Source organism: Triticum urartu, chromosome 5 (assembly GCF_003073215.2).
Source record: "Triticum urartu cultivar G1812 chromosome 5, Tu2.1, whole genome shotgun sequence".
Lineage (NCBI taxonomy): Eukaryota > Viridiplantae > Streptophyta > Magnoliopsida > Poales > Poaceae > Triticum > Triticum urartu.
In genome coordinates this window covers 217,100,214-217,116,903 of record NC_053026.1, presented here as the reverse complement: position 1 = coordinate 217,116,903, position 16,690 = coordinate 217,100,214, and positions in this window count along the sequence as shown.

Below are 16,690 nucleotides of genomic sequence, written 5' to 3'. Positions count from 1 at the left end.
TAGAGTGAAGATAATATGACTTCTTCCATTTAACGAAATGAAAAGGGGTTTTGAAGTTGATTTGAATTCTATTTGAACAATAGTCCAACTCAGAAACTTTATGCCACTCAAGGATTTTCATGAGAGAAGACAATAGGACTTCTTCAAAATATATGAAATAGAGTGGGAAGTGATGAGGAACACTTTTGAATTTCATTTGGTTCACTTTTGGAAAGTTTTCCGTTTTGAGTTTCAAAACATTTCCATTAATTCAAATAAAATAAAGAGAGAAGGAAATTTGACTCCTTCAATTATCAGAAGGAAAAATGGAAATGGATTATGAAACCAATAGACGTTATTTAAAATAATATTTGAAACCATTTGCATCTCATGATTTATTGTATTTTGGAGTTTTCTCGAATGTTCAAATATTATTTTCCACTCAAGAAAACTGAAGGAGAGGGGATAAGAGGACTTCCTCAAAACATAAAAGAGGTGGAAATTTCATTTGAATATTATTTGGAGTTTTTAGAACTTATTTGGTATTTATTCAATTTGCAAAAGGTGCATTAAATGCATTAGGAAAAAAATTCAAATTCTTCTATGCTTGATTAAATGTTCACTGTGTTACGGATATTCAGAGATAATTTTAGAAATTATCGTGGTATATTTAGGATTTTGTTTGGTTTCGTTTGGCCTCGAAAAGTTTTTGTAAAAAAAATAATAATACAAAATAAACAACACACGCACACCCGCGCGCAGGCCCAGCCAGCCACGCACTTCGGCCCGCGGCCTCCTCCCAGCGCCCGAAGGCCACCGCTCGCTCGCCTTACCCACCTCTCCCTCTCGCTCGCACATAGCGCCCGCTGCAGGTGGGCCCCGCCCCATCATCCTCAACCTCCGCTCGTCCCGTTGGATGAGCACACACACGCTCACCGCCCACAACCACCGCACCGCGCCTTCGGGGATAAGTCTTATCCGCTGCACCCCGAGTCCTCTGCTCGCACCTATAAAACTTCGAGGACCCCCTCTCTCCTTCTGCCAGTTCGTTCGCCCTCAAACCACCCGCAGCCGCCGCAGTTGCCGCTTGGATCTCGCCGGCCGGAGCTCCATTCGCCGAAGGAGCTCGACGACCGTAAGCCACCCCGACGCCTTAAACTCGGTCAAACTACTCCCCATGTTCTTCCGCACCTAGTTGACATCTTATTTTTTCCCCTAGGTTCGCCGGAGACACTGTCCCCACGTCCTGTATCCTCGCCGGAACACCGGAGCCGCCGCCCTCTACCTCGCTGTCCCGGACGCCCCGATCGCCGCAGACCCCGCCACCGGACCGCCCCCGCTGCACCCATCCTCCCCGACACCTCCGCCGCCGCCAGGACACGCCGCCGCCGCCCCGTCACCGCCCGACGCCAACGCCGCCGCCCTGTACGTCATTGTCGTCGTCAAGGTGAGCGAACTGCTCGCTCGCTGTTCGTTTTTTCTAGATCGGTTTAGTTTAGTGTTTTTTTAATTAGATCGGCTCATCCAGTTTTAGATTAAACCGATAAGTTTAAATAAACCGATCTCGGTTTTAGTTTTTTTCTAGCCGCGGTAGATGTTTTACTTAAGTAGCGGTCGTTCGCCGTATAAGCTTCCACAGCGAATGCTGCTCAGTCACCCGGAAGCCGCCACGTGGCCAGGGACCTGGTCGTGAATAAAACTTTCACAGTCAAGTCCCTGTAAATTTCAGTTTAGCCCCTAAACTTCGAATGGATGTATCTTTTTAACCGTAACTCCAAATTCGACGAAACCATCGGCAAAATGTTCATCTCGAATAGCTTTATCTAGAAAACCAACGTTGAAAACTTTTGGCCAAATTCATATTTGAACTTTATTCATATTTGAATTCAAACTTCAATTGGCCATATCTCGTAAATCGTAGCTCCGATTGATGTGATTCTTTTTGCACCATGTCACCGTAGCCAAACCCTACCACTTGGACCATTGTCACACATTTTCCACACAAAAATGGTCTCTCTATGATAGTTTTACTATTATGCGATGTATCCACTTTAGTACACATCACATCTTTGCACCCTATGTCACATGTTGTTTTGCACTTAGGATATTTCCATGCTAGTTAAGTGTGTTGAATGTTCATTTGGTTTTCCAAGACTTTTGATTTGCATGTTCTTCTTGGTTCTCTGAAATGATTGCTTATGTGAGTGCAATGTTTGACTTTATAGATTTTCATCGGAGAGTGACGAATAATTCTATTAAGTAAATTTTTTAGAGCGATATCATCTTCATCAACTATTACCAGGCAAGTTCACATTTTACCATTCCTTCAATTACCTATGTTTTTATTATGCACTTAGTCCTTTGAGGTAGGATTGCATGGTAAGATTTATTGTTGCCAGATGTCTATGCCGTTACCTAGTAGTTCATTTGAGGTAGGTCTGATGTATACATCCTTGTCACCACTGTGTAAGTTTATTTTTGCCTTGCTAAATATAGACGTGGTTTGGGAAGCGAACATGGTGAGACATGAGTGACAAAGTAGTAATCAGGACCAAGACTTGTAAATGAACTACATGGGCGATATTTTGGTTTGAATGGTGGCGAAGTACAGTGGGAGCATGCATGGTTAATCCATGGTGGTGCACCACTAGTGGTCGGCCGCCCAGGCTCAAAGAGATCAATCGTATTCTCATGTCTAGAAGCTTACGTGTGCATCCACAAGCCAATATGGGTTGTGTCTTAGTTGAGTAGTTAGTGTGACCCCTTCCGGGATGGGCTAGCAGATGTAGAATGATGTAAGTGTACCGGGCTATCCATGGGTTAAGGGGGAACATTTTCGAAAGACTATGTCTCGGTCATCCTGTTCTCAAACGTCAGGCAGTGCGAGAATATCAAGGGAGGCGATCGAGTCTTGTGGCGAAAAGTGCGCAAACCTCTGCAGAGTGTTAAAACCTAATCGATTAGCCGTGTCCCCGGTTACGGACAACTTGATCATTTAGTAGTGGAAATGCTGGGAGATCTCATCACTCTTAATTAAACAGTTGGGTTTCAAATGAAACTTTGGGAGTGGATTGAGTTGGGTTTGCCAACTCATCCTCTGCTATACTATAGTGGTAGAATAATATCTTTTATTCTAGGGGAAAACTAGCTTTATGCAAAAACTAAACTTAGAGCTATACTATAGTGGTACAAATAGGTTCATTATTCTTATGATGTGACTTGCCAGTACATTCAATGTACTGACCTACAGGGCTGCAACGTCTTATGTTGCAGGAATTTCTACGACAAGTAAGAGTTACGTTGTAGGGTTACGGTCTACACTCAATTTGCCGTTGGCATTGATGGGACTCCACACCCGTTCAATTGTTTCCGCTGAGACTTATGAGGTATATATCAGTTTTATGTTATTTATACATGTGATTGCACTTTGATATATACATTGATGTACTGTGTGTGCTAGCATACCGATCCAGGGATGGCACGGATACACAGAGGCTTGACCGTTTGAGGTCGGGTCGCTACAATGTTCTTCTAGTGGTGTCGTGTGAACACCGACTACTTGACACTTTACCATGTTTGGGCTTAGGGGAAGGCACTGGGGAAAAATAAATAGATGGTTTGCGAGACTAATAGAAGCTTAAACCCTAGTTTCTGCATTATTCCGTAAGGGGTTGATTTGGATCCATATGATTCATGTTATGGTTAGATTTATCGTAACTCTTCTTTCATAGTTGTGGCTGCTTGCGAGAGGGGGTAATCATAAGAGGGTTGCTTGTTCAAGTTAGAACAACTTCCTAGTACTTGTCCACCCACATATCAAATTATCAAACTAGTGAATGTGAATCAACAAAACATCATGAACGTGACTAGATGAGAATTCCCATGTGTCCTCGAGAAGTCCTTGCTTAATTTGAGAGAACTTTCTGGCTGATCCTTTGCTTTAAAAAGGATGGGGCCACCTTGTTGCATCTTTGTTATTATTGTTACTTCCTACTTGTTACAAACTACCTTGCTATCAAACAACTTGTTACAGCTAATTTTAGTATTTGCAGAGAATACCTTGCTAAAAATTGTTTATCATTTCCTTCTACTCCTCGTTGGGTTCAACAATCTTACTTATCGAAAGTAGTATGATTGATCCCCTATACTTGGGGGTCATCAAGACTCTTTTCTAACAGCGTTGAGGTGGAGTGAAGCGCCTTTGGTAAGGAAACATTTTTATTACGTGCTGAAATTTACTATTACTTGTCACTATGGAAAGTAATCCTTTGAGGTGCTTGTTCGGCGTATGTTCAACTCGACCAGAAATAGTAAGAGTTTCTCCTCAACCCACTGAAGCTACTGATATATTTACTATGAAATTCCTTCGGGTATTATGGAAAAACTTCTTGCCAAGGAGATGGAACGATACATCCTGATATGCGCTTAACATATATAGATGAAATTGGTGGAATTTTTAAACTTGTAGGTTTATCTGAGCATGGAGTTAAGAAGAAGATGTTTTCCTTTGTTTGAGGGAAAAGCAATTATCTTGGTATGGGCTATTGGATGATACTAGAACATGGAATTGGAACCGATTGAAGCTGGAATTTCATCAGAAATTTTATCCTATGCATTTGGTTCATCGCGAACGGAACTATATATAATGTTTGGCCTCGTGAAGGAAAAAGTATCTCTCAAGCTTTGTGGAAGCTTAAATATATGATGCACACATGTCCCCATAATGAGCTTTCGAGAGAGATGTTGGGGTATGACAATCAATGGGATCAGCATGACCCCTTTGTGATGTAGGGTAGAACCCTAATCACCCGATCTTTCACGAAAGGAGCGGATCCCGCGAAGAACACGAGGAACACAAAGAGGGGAACGAGGGAAGTCACAAGGGGAAACACGAGAGGAACACTCAAACTAACAAGAACAAGTCACACATGGGCTAGATCCTCGAGTACATAAAGTAAGATACACGATCCACGATCAACTAGGGACGATACAAAAGGGTAACCGATTCTTCTCCGTGAGGAGGTCTTGATGTTCTTCCCTAAAGAGGGGTCTTGAATCCGCTTGGGGGATCTTCTCCGGTGGAGGCTCGAATCTCCGAGGAGAAGGTAACCAAGTGGATGAGCAAAGCTCTCACACAAAATATGAGCTAGTCCTTTGCTAACCCTGGAAAGCTGTACGGGATGGAGTAGATATAGTCTAGGGGGGAGAAGGGATACACGGGCCTCGGCCCTTCACTGTGCACAGACAGGGGAGGCCGGATGTCCGGGTTGGTCGGGCCGGATGTCCGGGCTTTCAGGCGACGCTGGATGTCCGGGCTGGGGGGCCGGATGTCCGGGCTGGAGCAGTGGCATTTGTTGCTCTCGGGTTCGGAGGGGCCGGATTTCCGGGCCGGTGGCCGGATGTCAGGGGGCTCGGAAGGGGCCGGATGTCCAGGGCCTGTAGCCTTCTGCGGCTGGGCTGCTGTAGAGGAAGACGCTCCAGGGGCCAGATGTCTGGGGCCTTGGCCGGATGTCCGGGGCCTAGGAGATGCTCTTGGCTCCTTCCGTTGGTTCTCCTCATCCGTGGACTTCGGGACTTGTACATCTTCATGCGCATCTTCGGGAGGGCCCTCTTGGTGCCTAATCATGCACAACACCTCGGTCTTAGGTAGTAGCCATGTCTCATGCATAGAAAGTGGATGTTCGGATAGGAGTGAGTTCACCTTATCTTCGATAGCTTTGGCTCGGGCTCGTGTCATTGGTCCAAGTGGTGTCGTTGGAGGTGTCGGTGCGTCCATGGGGATGATCATGGGATGCTTCGCATCATCTCCCCTCCCTAGGGGAAGATCTGTCCTCGGATCGAAATCCTCATCACCATGGTAGGGCGAGAGATCTTTGATGTTGAAGATGTCGCTCACGGAGTACTTGTCACGAAGGATGTCGATCTTGTATGCGTTGTTGTTGTAGCGTGCAAGCACCTTGAATGATCCATCCACGCGTGGTCAAAGTTTGGACTTGCGTTCTTGGGGAAAGCGGTCCTTGCAAAGGTGTAGCCAGACGAGGTCTCCAATGTTGAATATCATAGGGTGCTTGTTGACGTTGAGCTTGGTCGCAAGACGTTGTACTTGGCGCTCAATGGTGTTTCTTGTATCTTCATGCACCTTCTTTAGATTGGTCGCTCGTGCACTTGTGTCCAAATTGATGCGCTCTTGGAGTGGTAGAGGGAGAATATCCAATGGTGACAAGGGTTTGAATCCGTAGACAATCTCGAAGGGGGACTTGCCGGTTGTTGAGTGTCTTGCTCGGTTGTAGGCGAACTCGGTGATGGGTAGACACTCCTCCCACTCCTTGATGTTTTTCTTGATGAGTACTAGAAGGAGAGCGGAGAGTGTGCGGTTTGTCACCTCCATTTGGCCGTCGGTTTGAGGATGGTATGCCATGGAGAAGAGTAGCTTGATTTCGAGCTTGGCGCATAGGGTCTTCCAAAAGTAGCTAAGGAACTTGACGTCGCGGTCCGAGACGATAGTCTTTGGCACACCATGGAGACGCAATATTTTCCTACAAAAGAGATTAGCAACATGTGAAGCATCATCTATCTTGTTGCACGGAATAAAATGTGCCATTTTAGAGAAACGGTCCACAAAGACAAATACGGAATCTTTCCCATTTTGAGTCCTAGGCAGACCAAGTACAAAGTCCATGCTAATGTCTTCCCATGGTTGGTATGGAATTGGTAAAGGCATATAGAGGCCATGAGATTGAGCTTTGGACTTAGCTTTGCGACATGAAGAACATCGGTTGGTGAAATGATTGACGTCCCGAAACATCTTTGGCCCAAAGTAGCTCTTCGAGAGCGTGGCGAACATCTTGTCGCGTCTGAAGTGTCCCATTAAGCCTCCTCCATGAGATTCCTGCAAAAGCAACAAACGAAGAGAGGACTCAGGGATGCAAAGTTTGTTAGCTCTCATAAGATAGCCGTCTTTGATGTAATAGCGTTCCCAAGATGTATTCGACAAACACTTAGCATAAGGAGTAGCAAAAGTTGCATCATGCTCATACAAGTCATTGATATGCTCGAAGCCAATGACATCTAACTCAAGTTGCGTGACAAGCATGCATATGCGGGAAAGAGCATCCACTATGATGTTTTCTTTACCCTTGATGTACTTGATGACATAGGGAAAAGACTCAATAAATTCACTCCATTTAGCATGATGCTTGTTCAATTCTGTTTGTCCCTTAATATACTTGAGAGTCTCATGATCGGTATGAATGATAAACTCATGGGGAGGAAGGTAATGTTCCCATTCATGCAAAACGCGGACTAAAGCATAAAGCTCTTTGTCATAGATGGGGTAATTGAGTTGCGCTCCGAAAGTTTCTCACTAAAGTAAGCTATGGGGCGCTTCTCTTGCGTTAACACACCTCCTATGCCATTACCACTAGCATCGCAATGAATTTCAAAAGGTTTATCGAAGTTGGGTAAAGCAAGCACGGGAGCATGAGTAATAAAATTCTTAAGCTCATTGAATGCGATATCTTGGGATGGTCCCCAAACAAAAGGCGCATTCTTCTTGCTCAAAGCATGCAAAGGCGAAGCAATGGTGATAAAATCCTTCACAAAGCGATGATAGAAACCCGCAAGGCCAAGAAAACTATGCACTTGATGCAAGTTGGCTGGTTGCGGCCAAGTCTTAATAGCATTGATCTTGGACTCATCAACATGAACACCCTTAGAAGAAAAAACAAAACCCAGGAAAACGAGCTTATCAACACCAAAAAGGCATTTCTCCATATTAGCATAGAGGCGCTCTTTTCTAAGAGTTTGCAAAATGGTGCGGACATGGGTGACATGCTCTTTGATAGATTTGCTAAACACAAGAATGTCATCAAAGTAGACCACAACAAATATACCAATGTAAGGGCGAAAGACATGATTCATGAGGCGCATAAAAGTGCCCAGTGTTTCCAAAAGACCCATAGGCATGACTAACCACTCATACAAACCAAACTTGGTTTTGAAGGTGGTTTTCCATTCATCACCCTCTTGTATGCGGATTTGATAGTAACCACTCTTAAGATCAATTTTGGAAAATATAGTGGCACCGCTAAGCTCATCAAGCATATCATCTAGGCGTGGAATGGGATACCTATAGCGAACGGTGATAGCATTGTTAGGTCTACAATCGGAGCACATGCAAAAATACCATCACGTTTTGGCACAAGAATGACCGGAACGGCACATGGGCTCAAACTTTCACGCACATGTCCATGGTCTATGAGATGCTTTACTTGCCTTTGTATTTCTTTTGTTTCGTCGGGGTTGACACGGTATGGATCTTTGTTCGGAAGAGGTGCTCTGGGGATGAGGTCGATTCGGTGCTCAATGCCTCATAGAGGAGGTAGACCCGGAGGTAGCTCATCGGGGAAAACATCTTGAAATTCCTACAAAAGAGAAGACAACACTAGAGGAAGAGTGTGAGAAGTGTTAGTTTGTGGTGCATTGTCCTTGCACATGAGGACGTAGTGTAGGACACTAGATGGGTTCTCACACACTTCTCTCATCTCACGTTTGGTGGCAAATAGAACTAGGTTCTTGTTTTCGCTCATCGTGGAGGCACTCAATTTTGGCTTGTGGCGCTCACTCTCTTTTTGGTGGCTCGCTCTCTCACTATGATCTCCACGATGGGTGGCTTGCTTGTCGGCGATCACTTGACTTGGCGACATTGGATGGAGGACGTACTCCTTGCCCTTCATCTTGAAGATGTAGTGGTTTGTTCGGCCATTGTGGACGACTCCTCTATCGAATTTCCATGGCCGTCCAAGGAGAAGATGATAAACGGTCATTGGAACGACGTCGCACTCGAAGTTGTCTTCGTAGGCGCCGATTTTGAAAGAGACTTGTACTCGGTGCTCGACTTGGATGGTGCCGGAGTCACTACGCCATTGCACTTTGTATGGATGTGGATGCTTCGTCTTGGGCAATTGGAGGTTGGAGCAAAGCTCTTCGTTTGCGAGATTATGACAATTTCCTCCATCAATGATGACCTTGACGGATCGTCCATTGATGACGGCCTTGGTGTGGAATATGTGGCATCGTTGGTCTTCTTCTTGGTGATGTTGGAGAGTCAAGACTTTGGAGACAACAAGTGCGGGGCTTGAGTCTTCATCGCAAAATACTTGTTCTTCTTCAGTGTTCACTTGGCGGTGCATGGCGACTTGCTCAGGGGCTTCCATTTTGCCTTCACTCATGGAGTCATAAGTGCCATCATCGTTGAAGACCATGGTTCGCTTGTTGGTGCAGTCGTAGGACTTGTGGCCTCGGCCTCCGCAAGTGAAACACTTGAAGGAACTCGTCTTGACGGTCTCATCGGTTGGGGTTGATGATGATGAAGCTCTCGGCTTGAAGTTGCTCATAGGAGGATGGCTTTTAGTTGACGAAGCTTTCTTGGAAGTCGACTTGTCGATGTTGGAAGTAGAAGGTCTTGTAGTTGGTGTTGGAGTCGTTGAAGCTTGGTTGTTGGAGAAGCCGTAGGAATTGGATGAGAACTTGGCATACTTGAAATCATCTTGCACTTGGCGTTCCGCTTTGGTAGCTTGGTGCACTAGCTCGATGAGATTGGAGTATGGTTGGAAGTCGGCGATCTTCTTGATGGGATGATTGAGTCCATTCAAGAAATGTGCCATTGTTTGCTCACCATCTTCCGTGACATTGGCTCTTATCATTGCAATCTCCATCTCCTTGTAATATTCTTCATCGCTCTTTATTCCTTGCTTGAGTTTTTGGAGTTTCTTGAAGAGGTCGTAGTTGTAGTAGGTAGGTACGAAGCATGCTCTCATGACATCCTTCATTTGCGCCCAAGTAGTGATGGGTGGTTCACCTCTTGCCTCTCGGCGCTCTATGATTTGTTCCCACCAAATGAGGACATAGTCTTGGAACTCAAGGGATGCCATCATGATCTTCTTCTCTTCTTCATAATTGTGCAAACGGAAGATCTTGTCAACCTTCAATGCCCATGAAAGGTACTCTTCGGGATCGTTGCTTCCATTGAACTTGGGCATGGTGAACTTGAGTTTGCCATAACGTTGCTCTTCATTGTGTTGGGGTCGGGGGTGATGACGCCCATGTTGTTGATGATTGATCAACTCGTGGTTCTCTTGGCGCGGAGGGTTGTTATCGTCATGTTGTTCTTGCCGTGCAGGATCTCCATTGTCTTCATGCACTGGATTGACTTGTTGTTCTTGGCGAGCTTGTGGAGGAGCTCGTCGAGCTCGCACAGGATCTTGACGATGCACGCGAGCTTGAAATCTTCGTTCTTGAATTTCTTCACAAAGTGCTTCCTCTTGTTCACGGGCTTGTCGGCTTCGGTCGGCTACGGCTCGACTCGAATCACGTAGACCTTGTTGTGCCGCAAGTGCTTGAGCATCAAGGAGTTGTTGTTCTTGACATTGTGCCTCGTCATCTTGAGCATTTTGGTGTAGACGCGCTCGCTCTTCCTCTTCATGTTGGCATTGTCGTTGCCGTTCTCGTGCTAGCGCAAAGGCCTCTTGAGTTTGACGTTGTCGGCGCTCTTGAGTGCCGGTGTCTCGTAGGGGATTGAGGCTTGCTTGACAGTCGTGCGTGCGACTCGGCGAGGAGTGTTCGATGTCGGTGTACTTGAGCCAGAGAGGGTGAAGTCGGAGTGGCGGCTTGAACGGCTCCTTCTCGAAGTGGAAGACGAGCGGTTGAGCAACAAAGCACAAATTTCGTCCATCCTTGCGTCATTCTCTTGCTTGTGATCATCGAGCTTGTGGTCGAAGTAGTCCCTTGTACGTTGCTCGGAAAGTCGCAAGTCGGCGGCAAGGTTGTCGATGCGTTCACTCATAGCTTGTTGCTCTTGTTGCAAAGCACGTTGTGCACCAAAGAGGTGACTCTTGGTGACGAAGGAGTCCATGTCGTCGTCTTGCGCCATGAAGAGTGGGTTGGTAGAAGTACTTGGCCTATCCATAATTCCAAGACAAATGTGAGTGTTAGAAAGAGAAGAACGAGTACCAAATGTACCTTGACCGAAGTTGAAAGTGGATCGAGGATCACTCCAATGTAGGACAAGGAAATAGCACAATTGGTACTAGGTCTTGTCAGTTTATCACACCTACACAAGTAAAAGCTTTTGGTGGATCTTGGTTAGGATGGTGGCACAAAAACTTGATGCAATTTTAAGTGAGCTTCAATAATGTTGGAAAAGATTCGCAATATGCAATGTAACAAGTAGACCAAGCATATAAGGTTCACGGAAACACACGCGCAAAAAGATAAGTGGGGTTGTGCAACCAAGGGTGAGCCAAAATGTGGAATCCACAAAAATTCTCTTGTGGCACAACACTAGAGAGACGCTAGCACGATTGCACAATAGGCGGATACAAGAACTTGTGCACAACCTACTTAGCAAAAATTCAACGAATTCTATCCCAAATATTTTGTATGCAAGGTGTTGCTATGATATGATCCAAGATGATCGAGTATGACAATCTTAATGTTGTAAGATTCTATGTTTCTTGCTTAAAAGTTCTTTGGTTATCTTTTCACTTTGCTTAAAAGCTTGTTTGGCTCTTTGATGTTTGAGCTCTTTTCTCATGCAATGCTTGACGAACCAAGATAGCAAGTGAGTATGCGATGACAACTTTGTGACACAAGAGATGATACCAATATATGCAACAATGATGTATGTATGCTATGGGAAGTATGATCACTAATGTGCTCAAGTCTTGTTGCCGGCAATACTCAATGGCTAGTCTCGATGGGTAAGAAATGCAAAGGAGCAAGGCTATGATGGCTATCAATGTAATGGCAAGATTGATATGTCCAATACCAAGATGAGGTTACCTGTCTTGCTTCCGGTATGGTGTCAAAATGGTGGCACAAATACCAAGGTGTAGTCGAGGTGGTCGTTGTTGATGATGATGTAGGAAATGTCCGTGGCGAAGATGAGCGGCGGTGCTGTCGAAGTCGAACCGTACCTAGATAGCCGAAACACAAAAGGATACGGTACTGCAACTCAAATTGTCAAACGTCGAAGTAGCAATTGTGTCGGAGAGCGAAACGGTCCAAAAATGGTTGGTTTATGCGGAAGTGGTGGAGGTATGCGGAAATGTATATGGTATATGGTGGGCACCGGAACAAAATTTGATGGAAATTGGGCGGAAAATGGGGCGGTGGATGGAGATGTTGCTACCAGGGTTCGGATGTTCGGGTGGGAGGCCGGATGTCCGGGGGGCGGATGTCCGGGCTTTGGATCCGGGGACGGACGGGATGAACACCACGAGGAGAGGTTAAAACTGGGCGAAATTCGGAGGAATTTGTGGATGGAAATTGGGGGAAAACGGATGGGAAGCTAGATCCACTCAAAACAAAGCAAATCCATGGATCCAAACCAACAAAATCTCAACACACCAACAAATCACAAAAAATAATTGGGGCTATTTTTGGTGGGGAATTTTCAAATTAGGACCAAAAACAACAAAACAAGTCTAGAAACACAACGGGGAGGCTCTGGAATCATGATCAACGTGGCTCTTGATACCAAGATGATGTAGGGTAGAACCCTAATCGCCTGATCTTTCACGAAAGGAGCGGATCCCGCGAAGAAACGAGGAACACAAAGAGGGGAACGAGGGAAGTCACAAGGGGAAACATGAGAGGAACACTCAAACTAACAAGAACAAGTCACACATGGGCTAGATCCTCGAGTACATAAAGTAAGATACACGATCCACGATCAACTAGGGACGATACAAAAGGGTAACCGGTTCTTCTCCGTGAGGAGGTCTTGATGTTCTTCCCTAAAGAGGGGTCTTGAATCTGCTTGGTGGATCTTCTCCGGTGGAGGCTCGAATCTCCGAGGAGAAGGTAACCAAGTGGATGAGGAAAGCTCTCACACAAAATATGAGCTAGTCCTTTTCTAACCCTAGAAAGTTGTACAGGATGGAGTATATATTGTCTAGGGGGGAGAAGGGATACACGGGCCTCGGCCCTTCACTGTGCGCAGACAGGGGAGGCCGGATGTCTGGGCTGGTCGGGCCGGATGTCCGGGCTTTTAGGCGACGCCGGATGTCCGGGCTGGGGGGCCGGATGTCCGAGCTGGAGCGGTGGCATTTGTTGCTCTCGGGTTCGGAGGGGCCGGATTTCCGGGCCGGTGGCCGGATGTGTGGGGGCTCGGAAGGGCCGGATGTCTGGGCCTGTAGCCTTCTGCGGCTGGGCTGCTGTAGAGGAAGACGCTCCAGGGGCAGGATGTCCGGGGCCTTGGCTAGATGTCCGGGGCCTGGGAGATGCTCTTGGCTCCTTCCGTTGGTTCTCCTCATCCGTGGACCTAGGGACTTGTACATCTTCATGCGCATCTTCGGGAGGGCCCTCTTGGTGGCTAATCATGCACAACACCTCGGACTTAGGTAGTAGCCACGTCTCATGCATAGAAAGTGGAAGTTCGGAGAGGAGTGAGTTCACCTTATCTTCGATAGCTTTGGCTCGGGCTCGTGTCATTGGTCCAAGTGGTGTCATTGGAGGTGTCGGTGCGTCCATGGGGATGATCATGGGATGCTCCGCATCACTTTATAGTTCGGCTTGGGAGATCAATGAGCAGGGAAAGCAAATATAAGAGTTCACATGCGAGGTTTGCTCATGTTTGGGCCGCCGTGCAGGCGTAAAACCCTACTCCTGTTTGTTTTGTGGATTTACCTTGGGCTTACACTAGAAGCGCAGTTTGCTAGAAAAACGTGAGCATGGTGCGGCTACTGTGTAAGCGTGAGCAAAGTGTCAACCCGTGCCAAGGTAGCCATGGTCCTCCCGATATAGATAGGAAGGGATCACCATCATGGCAACATGGTCATTATATATTGTAAATAGTGTTCTCAATGCTATCCAACCTAATCCTGCCGGACTAGGACAAGGCCATTCAATGCACCATGAAGTGGTAGCAATCGTGTGGCGAGAGGCATCTCTCCTTCTGTGCCGTCGATGTGGACAAACCTATCTTCTTGACACGTCCACCAGATGGGTGTCAATAAAGTAGATCTGCATGCGACGTGCTGACAAGCGTCGAGACGATCCTCCCCAAGTCAGTCACCCACTCGACGCCTAACCTTGACAAGCCACCGGCTATTCGCTAAGGTGGAGTGGCCGAAAAGCGCGAAGGTGGAACTTCCCGGCAAGGAGCTTGCTTGGTCGTGGGGTTGCCAGTGCGGAGCTTGCTAGCAATTGGATTCTTGATCTTCAATACAAACTTAGTACCTCTCGATCACCTGACTAGAGGTCTTCTTCACGGTCTTGTATGTTGAATCATGAGTCTTGTACACAGTAGTCCTCCATCAATCCTTATCGGCGGGAAGGCTACAACTGCTTATGCACAAGTCAGGGTACTAAGGTACCCATATCTTAGTACACCCACAGGAGCCTCCGGGCATGGGTCGCACTCACATGCGAGGCGTTGTTGGGCTAGGCTCTAACAATGGATAGGCACGCGTGGCAGAGGATAACTGTTGTAATCTTCTCGTTTACCACGCCCCCACGACGCTCATTAAATGCAAAATGTGGGGCATATGTATTAAAAATGGTCATCGGGGCTAGTGTGCCTGAAAAGCACAACCACATGGGACAGTAAAGAGCTAGCCCCCGCACCTTCCCCATAAAAAGGAAACCGTGAGGGGTGCTGCTCGTTGACCCCCTTTTGCCTCTAATCTAGCATCTGCCTCCTTCATCTTCTTCCTTGCACAAGAACAAAGCACTCTACTCCTTTTGGCCACTTCTCCGCCATGCTATTCCTCTCCCACCAAATCCACTTCCTTAGTATCCAAATGGTTCCCAAAAAAGAGGCTAGGGCAAGTCCAAAAAGCTAGCCGACCCGGAAGTTGAGGAGAGGAAGGAGGAAATGGCGGCACTATGGAGGAAGAATATCGTCCTCGCGCCGGTGCTTAAGAAGGAGGATCATGTTGAGCGGTATGCGATCATGTGGGGGAGGGAGACAGTGGCCCATCCTCGGCTCTGCCAAAACCAACGGAGACTAGTACACTTTTTTCACCGCATACTTCTATTGCGGGCTTGTCCCTCCTTCTCTGTTTTTTCGTTGAGATCATGTACAGATATGGGTTCCATCTCCTCGACTTCATGTCAAACGCCATGGAATGTATGTCTGTTCTTGCGCAAATGTGCGAGAACTTCATTGGAGTGGTGCCCAATGTTGCCCTGTTCTATAACTACTTGGTTTCCCACATCGAAGCAGAATTCCCTTTCGGCGGCATCACCTGGATACCTAGTGCCCGTGCCAAGGAGTCTTCCCTTGACGGGTAACTACATCTGGAATGGGATGAATGCTGAGCAGAATGGTGCTGGATAAAAGATGCCGAGTTCCCAAATTTCTGCTGGCCGAGGATGAAGATGGTAGAGCGTGGTGGGGATTGGGGCTCTCTTGATGTAAACGACAAGAAGCTCTCCATATCCACGACTCACATCCTTCACCTCTGGGCTGCTAGCCTCACCATCGAAATGGTAGGAGAACGCTTCCTCCGCCGCCCCGTTGCCCCCCTTAAGGCAAAGGAAGGCCAGCTTGGGATTACAAGAACGCAGCAGATATCATGCTAGTGAGCGCTGGGCTTGGCACTAACTTGTTGGTGATGCAACACAGAGTCCACTACCACCAGCTCTTTCGCAACATCGGTAGGTTCAAGTTGCCGGCAAACATACTGCGTCTATGCAACAATTTTGCCAAGGATGCCATCATTGCAATTATGCCTGATTGCAATGCCCAAGGCATCACCGGATCTTGGGAAGAAACGCCCGAACACGCGGTGAGAGGATGGTTTGACATCCTGGTGAAGAAAGCCATCAGGGAGGAGACGGACCTTATTCGCAACATCCTCAAGGAAGAGCTGGCATACATTGCGAGTAGGGCGGCGGAAGCAAGGATGGCCGTAATGTGTCATCGAACTTGGTTTGATGGCGGCCGATATAGATGAATAGGCTTGAGATGAACCAGTAGACGAGTTGCCAGAAAGTCTTGCCAGAGACCAACGCAAAGAAACTGCCAAGGAGAAGATTTATAGGGAGCCCCCTATTCCTCCTGCTCCGAAAAGGAGAACCCGCACCATCCCTACAGTTGCTTCCAGGGATCTAGTCCACCATTTTTCTTCAGGTGATGACGTAGCAGACAAGGGTGCGGCCGCCAAGGCTACCGGGCAACAAGGATCGCAACGCCAACCTTCTCGGCAACAACAAATGTGGTGCGCCCCTTTGGGGCAGCCAACGGCGTTAACTGTGGGAGTAGCTAGGTCGTCTCAGCCGTCCGCACCTCCGGCAACCAAGTGAGTTAGGACTCCCATCCCACCTCGTGCCTCTGGTACTGGACACAAGGGCGAATATGACCCCTCTTTCCTTAGTGATGAGAAGGAGGATGAAGAGTACGTGCCAGCTACTTCTATCAATTCTTGATACACTAGTTTTGTTGATCTGATTTGCTCCACCTTGCCCCGATTTGACAATGACGACCTAACCTTGGCGCAAAGCAAGGCAAAGAAGGCGAGGACCATGGTGGGCGATTAGCCGATGACAAGCTTGCCGCCCGACACAGACATGGTTATCATCAGCCCCCAACGCATCCCCTAGCATGATGCCACTAGCTCCTTTCCTTTGGTGAGTGCTGACGTTGAGGTTGTCATTGCTAACATCACCGAGGGCACAGGGGAAGAGCGCACAAAGAAGGAGAACG